Here is a 7,185-nt window from a genome sequence, read left to right on the forward strand (position 1 = left end):
ACAAGGTGGACTCACGACCTGGTGCAGGTCGCGGGAGTCCGCTGGATGCGGATGGCGAAAGACCGGTTATTGTGGCACTCTTTGGGGGAGGCCTATGTCCAGCTGTGGACGTCCTCTGGCTGATATGATGATGATGATGACACCTACGTCATAACTTCTATGAAATTATAACGTATAAATAACAGTTGCACTGCGTGGGCTATCAAAATAGCTGCAGACTTTTTTTTTGTTTATCTTTACCTACATCTTAAAGTAAACTTCATATTCTAATAAACGTTTTAATTTATATGATGGCACAGATGAATTTGTTTTTCGATTGAGTACTCTCTAGTTACAATGTAGGTAGTTCTCGGAAGTGCAATCCTCAGATTGGCTGTTCTTGCCAATCCCCGACTCGCTCCGGTGGCAAGCGGTCCGTGGCGGCGACGCCGCGGCGCGACCCGACTCCCGACTCCCGGCGAGTCCCGGCCGAGCCGTCGGAACCGCAATAACTATTTACTTACACTAAGTTGGGGGCTTAGGGCTGCTCGAGAAAACGATACTTGTATTGAAATTGTCAGTTTAACGTTCGCTTTACTCTAGTTTAGGTAACTAGGTCCTTGAGTTGAAGAGGTTTTGCTTCTTGAAACTGTTTATAGTTTTAAGTATGTACATTTAAGGATAAATCATCTTTGCACTGATTTTGGGTATCAAACTAAATGCTTAGATCATATCAGAATGGATTGGATTCTAACGAAAAAACTTCTTTTAAAGATTAATATTTAGGATTCGGATCAGCATTATCAGCCAGCGGGGCAATGCGGCCAGCCTTCTGCATGGGCACCCTACCATTCCCCATGGTACTTATTTATAAGTTTTTAGTGTTTTCATTATGTTATAAAAATGTTATTTAATGTTTAGGATGCCTGAATTTAAAATTTATGACATCTGTTCGTAAGACTATGACTTATACAAGGACACTCCGGAAAATAATTGGTATAATGAGGAATTATCTAAAGTTATTTGAGATATAGGTCACACTTATCTACATTTTTCCAATCCGGTATATGATTTAATAATTAATTAGGTACCAACTTATAAAAGTAAACAAAATAAAAAACAATAAGCCGCAATCAGCATTTAAGTTACATATGTTTTATGTCTAGTACCAAAATTGAAATGGCCGCGACGCTCCTCGCCAATCTGTCGCGAACAATAAGTCGAGCCAACAAAAGCCGGCCATTTGAACCAGTCGGAAACTTTTGTAAGTTTAGCTCTTGCCGAACTCTGCCAAGAGCCCGCCGACTCACAATGGGCGAAATAATCGTTAGGGCCAGTCATAAGAAAACCCATTACAAAAACAACGACGCACTTCTTATCCGTATTACTCAACATTTAGACGGCGACGACTAATTTTCGGATTGAGGTTTCAGCGCTATGTTATAATTACGAGATTTATTCCATTGTTTACAATGTGCCTTATTGGTGTAATCAGATGGCCGGCTTTGTATACATGTTATTATTCGTTATAATCTCGTGTTTCGTAGCTAGCACGCTAGGGAAGGGTAGCAAACGCAATAACTTACTGAAATAAGGCGCGTGGAAATAAATAAAATACGAAAGTAATTCGCATACTGAAATGATTTAACGGCAAAAAGGTAACGCCGGTATTGTTGGGAATATTCTTGCTTTACTCTAATACAGTAAGGATAAAAGGCTTCGAAGTGCGATAGATAGTGAAGTGACTTAACGAAGGAACGCGATCCGGGCGTCAGATCCGGCGGCCGTCACGTAGGAACGACTTCCGGCGCGGCGCCCGCCAGCCCGCTCTTCCACTTACATTCACTTAGCCGACCGACCTCCGATAATACACTAAACACACCGAAACTTACTCCGATCGTGCGGAAAAATCACCACAACAAATCAGATTATGCCCATTAAAATGAAAGGAAAATGTATAGGTATATTTTACTTTATCTTGTCCACGTATATAATCCTTTTAATATTTTTTTGGTTTGAATTTACTGAATGGAGTATTGACTATAGCTACACGCGTCCCGCTTGCTTGAATCCGGTTATTTTCATATGTCGCTTTAATTTCCGCTACGGCAATGTTTTCAGAGGGAAATTCGATTGGAACAAGAGACGCGTCCATGTGAGCCTATGCAATTTCCTTTCATATTCAATTTAATTCTTTCAGGGATGTATAAGTTGACCCCACATTTAACAACAGCGCCGTTTTCACAATTTCGTCAGACAATGAAAAGGAAAATGATTTCGGGGAAAGGTATTTTTCAATTTGTTTGATTTCGCAACATTTTGTTACGTTAATTAACAGAGTGGGAATTATGAGCGTCAGTCTAAAATGTAGCCCTTTTAATGAAGTGACGAGTAGGCACCTTTTGAGATTAATTTCCAAGTTTTACACCAAAGACAAAGACTAATTGAAACTAAATTTTAACATTATGAGAATTTAAACAATATTAAAATAAAAAAAAGTATATTAGGTAGCAGACTATGACGAATGATTGGGTATGTTGTTGTTGTGTTACGATGTAAGTGATGTGATGTCTAAATCGGCGGGTGCGTGCCCGGGCGCGACCGGCAGCCGCGTCACGCGACTTCGCCTGTCGCGCTATCGACTTACACCCTGTTAAATCTGGCCCAATGTTTGTACAGCCTATTCATTACCATCGTGCCGCTTTATTTTATCGTTTCTTCTTGTTACGACGTGCGTTCTTTGAGGGCCCATTTAAATTTGTTAAATGAGAATTGATTACAGCTCACGGAAATCTTAACTCGTTTGTAGCGGTTAATTGGTCGCTGTATTATTTTCCTGTAATATGAAAGCAGGGATTGTGGTACAAGGTATCGCGTTCTTTTTCAATTAGAGGGAGCTGTAGTATGGATTGAGGATGAGCCTGGATCGGCGTCGAGGCGCGTGGCGCGGCGCGAGGCGGAAACCCGTGAATAGTGGGAGGCACTGAAAGAAAATCTAATTTGGATTTAAGGGATTACATCGGGACTTGTTTCGGCCTACTGCAGAGAGACAAGTTGCCGCCGCCTTGCTGTTCAGAGGGAATTAGAGCCGGCTTCAACGCCGGGCTATTTCGTCGCACTGAATCCTTATGTTCGTGTTGAAGTTAATTTATCTGCGTCTAGACTGAATCGACACCTTTAAGAGTTTAAAGTATTTGTAGTGCTTCAAATAAAGATTTATTAGGTAGGTATTAACGAAATTTAACGCTAATCATAAATTAAATAGGTATATTTTGTAAAATACTTACTTATAAACATAATAATCTAGATCTAAATTGTATTTTAAATAAGATTCAATACCTATGAGTTACATGAATGCCTTTCTAAAATTAGTCTTGTAATGATGACACTGGGGTCCAAAATTATTTTCATAGCCTGCGATATTGCAAATCAGGTGTCTTTTTCGCTAAGTCTGTTTACAGCTACTTCAACAAAATTCGTTTATCAAGATTTCTGTTTTTTTATTATTTGCCTTTTGTATAGCAATTTTCTTTTGAGACTTGGTACTTTAATGTAATACGGTCTTGTTTACAGTTGACTCTTGCAAATATGATATAGTTTTCATAATGTTTTGCCCTTGATTTAAATGAGTAGCTGAATTCTTTAACATATAAATTATCTGTCAGCGTTATGTATATGAATTTTCGAACATGATGTTAGTTATCGAGCTCATCGGAGCCGGGGACGTGCAAGTAATTACAAAGATGACTAGGAGAATTGAATGTTACATCACGGACATTGTCTCCCGCACAATGCGGCGCGTGGACCGGGACGTGACTGGGCTACGTGTCCAGTCAAGCGGGAAAACATTTTTCAGTCTCAGTATCAGTCTGTCAGTACCATAGACTAGGAATCCTCTAGACCGAGTTTAGAGCAATTATTTCATGCAACCGATGATGCCAGAAATGCGGGGCGCGCGGGACGAGGTGAGCGAAGTCCCGTGCCGTGATTGGTCCGTTCAAAAACACGGACGTCACACAAAGACACTTTCGACTCTAACATGGAGTAAAATTACCGTATGCGTGGCAGAGGGGGTAACACGACTATGCTCAGTCTGGAGGATGTTTCGTCTGTGGTCAGTACTGTCTGTAGATCATCCAAGGGGGCATAGACAAGTGACAATCGTTTATGGAATATGCCAGTCGAAACTGTCATCATTGTATCGGTATTTTTACTTTAAGATTGTTTTGTTCGATCTTTGAATGTTATCTTGGATACGGATCCTATCATAGACTTAGTATAATTATAATAGTTGACAGCTACCTACCAAGTGCAATGTAAGTATAGCAGTATTTAATGCCGGAATTTAATTTTATTTAATAAAGTGACCTTAGTTGGTTGGGATGGGACATTGATTCCAGTACCTAAATGTTATCTTTAAACTTTTTAACGCGTTCACTGCCTACTTGTTCCACTGCGTACGTGCTAGACGTACTTAGTGTTCGTAGGCGCCTTTTGTTATAAACCACGTAATCGGCGTAGCGTAGCTCGTAGCTCGCACTTGCAGTCAATGGTCAAGGTCATTGACAATGGAAGTGATACCAGGGTGTCATTTATTGGGCATTAAGTAGTATGCTTATAATAGTTGGTAAAATTTTGACAAGTGTTAGGGGGCTATCAGGTAAAACTTATTCTTTCTACTCCAGCATTTCAATCTGTCAATTTAATGACTGACAGTGATAACTAGATCACCTTAATTTGAAGCGCTTATGTCTATTATTTTTAGGTACAATGAGTAAAAAAAAAAAAAAAATGTAGCGTATTTTATTCATCTAAAATTTGTTCCGTAACGTAATGAAATTCCACCCTAGAAAAAAATTTTTTTTTTGTGAACAATGCTTTTAATGTACCTACCTGATTCCTATTTCCATTTTATTTCAATAATAATATTCACAGAAAACGTAAAAGCAATAAACGTTATTACTTTTTGTAGTTTTTAATTTGCAATTCTGGTCTTCTTGAACGGAGCCGTACTTTTTTAGGGTTTTGTAGTCAACTACCCCTTATTCGCCATGTCCGTGTCCGTCTGTCCATCAGAGGCTTATTTGCTTCGTGATCGTTAGTAATGGAAATCTGCTATTTGGCATGGATGTATAAAGCAGTTATGGCGACAAAAATAAACTAAATGTGGGGATATTTTTTTCGGGTCTCTATTGTTTCCCAAATAGTTCTAAATCATAATGTTTTGTTTGTCCGAATTTTCGTTAGTTATAATTGGTTTTTCTCCGAAACGCGTAACTTTTCAGGATAGCCATAAAACAAACCTAACCTAACCTATGTATAGAATAACCTTACGAAAATCCTGAAAAGTTTCAGTTTTATGACTAACAATAATATGAGAAACATTACATTATGACTTAAAACTTAATGGGAAACAAAGGGACCCCATATTTTCGCTTCAACCCTATGGTATGAGGTGTCTTTGGATAGGTTTTTCAAACCGAATAGGAGTAGAGTAGGTATTTAAATTCAACCTTTTTTTTCAGGAGTAATCGCTTTGAAATAAAATATGTGTCGCTTATAACTTTTGAACCACGGATCCAAAAAAGAAATAAAAAAGCCGTTTTTTAGTTACGCCGTTACGCCTGCATAAGTTATTATTGTTATTAAATGCTATATAATTTGTGTTACATAGTAAGGTACTTAAAAATGTTATGTTTGCGATCCAAACACCTACAAAGCACCTCTTCAGTTCTGTTAATGTGGAAGATAGAGCGAGCGGGGCGTCCGGTTTCCGGGCCCAATTCAATTTGGTCCTGCCCGTGTCACACTATACCTACATCGATTGTTTCGGTATTCCGGTCACACAAACGAACGAATACTGCAGTGTTCACTTACATACAACTAGCAATGTACAAATTAGGATTGTTCATTTTTTTTCAAATGTTCTATTTCGAAAACCATTTCGAGATATAAGGTTTTTAAACATTTTCCGACATTTGCTGCGATATAATAATTGAGGATTGAAGATATTTCAACAAATATCCTTATGACCTTAGTTTGACCTTCTCCTGGGCTGAATGTAAAGTCATTGCATAATAAAAGTTATCGAACCATAGTAAATAAATCCGTCACTCACGTATTGTCAAAGTTATCATTGTCATCGATTGTCATAACAAAATTTTTCAGTTAAACCGCTGCGCTTGTTTGTTACAATTTGATTTATAATTAATACCTAAACAGTAGATTTCATTGCTTAATAATATATCAAAAACCTTGTTCCTATGTGTGGGAATGATTCACAAAAATAATAGTTCGAATCCACGAAGACCTACGACGTGAAAGATGGTGCCGTGAATTAAACTTGGAATACCTACCTACTTCACGTGTTACACACAGTATTGCTGTGAGAATCACGTTGATGTAAGTATAAAATTAATATTAATTTACTACAATTAAGTATTTAAAAGCTCACTTTATTGGTAGGGTTGTGGTATCTATTTATTTTCTGTGGTAATGTAGCCAGAGTATCTAAAGGCAAACCGTTAAACAGAGATGGTGCCTACTAGAAAGAAGGAATATACAAGAATACATAGCCATACTCAAAATTCAGCCTGAAACTGCTTTAAAAAGATATAATTTCTAATTCCCAGGTACATGTTGCAGTTCAAGCTGCTGATATCATGGTGGACAAGACTTAATAAAGAGTTGTGAATAATAAAACATGTTTTTGTTTACCTACTTTTTTATGAATTTGGGAAATATGTTATATATGTTTCCAAAAAAAATAGTAACTTTACATTAAATGTATGTTTATCATGTTCTGCACGAGCATCTGACAATGATGGCTTCTTTTTGACCATCCAGAAGAGAAGTGTATGGTTTGTTATTTACTCTGTTCCCAGGCATTATTTACGGTCGTAAAGTATTACGACGATTAATAATTAATATGACGTTCGTTTCAATACAAGATGCTCAACTTTGTTCTGGGCCCAAGTGCAGTTACATATCTCACAGCTGTATCTAAATAGGAATCACGATGACCTGAAATAATAGGATATAATTAGCAAAATTGGCATGTTCCTAATATAGTAGTATAAGTATGTAGTACAATATCCAAACAATGGTGACAAGCCGGCAGAAAGCACCCACTGGGTGCTAAGCTACCTTTAGCAATGGACGCTTGTAACGATTTTATGAATCCAATCTTCTTACAAATCGAATCAG

This window comes from Cydia fagiglandana, chromosome 8 (assembly GCF_963556715.1).
Source record: "Cydia fagiglandana chromosome 8, ilCydFagi1.1, whole genome shotgun sequence".
Lineage (NCBI taxonomy): Eukaryota > Metazoa > Arthropoda > Insecta > Lepidoptera > Tortricidae > Cydia > Cydia fagiglandana.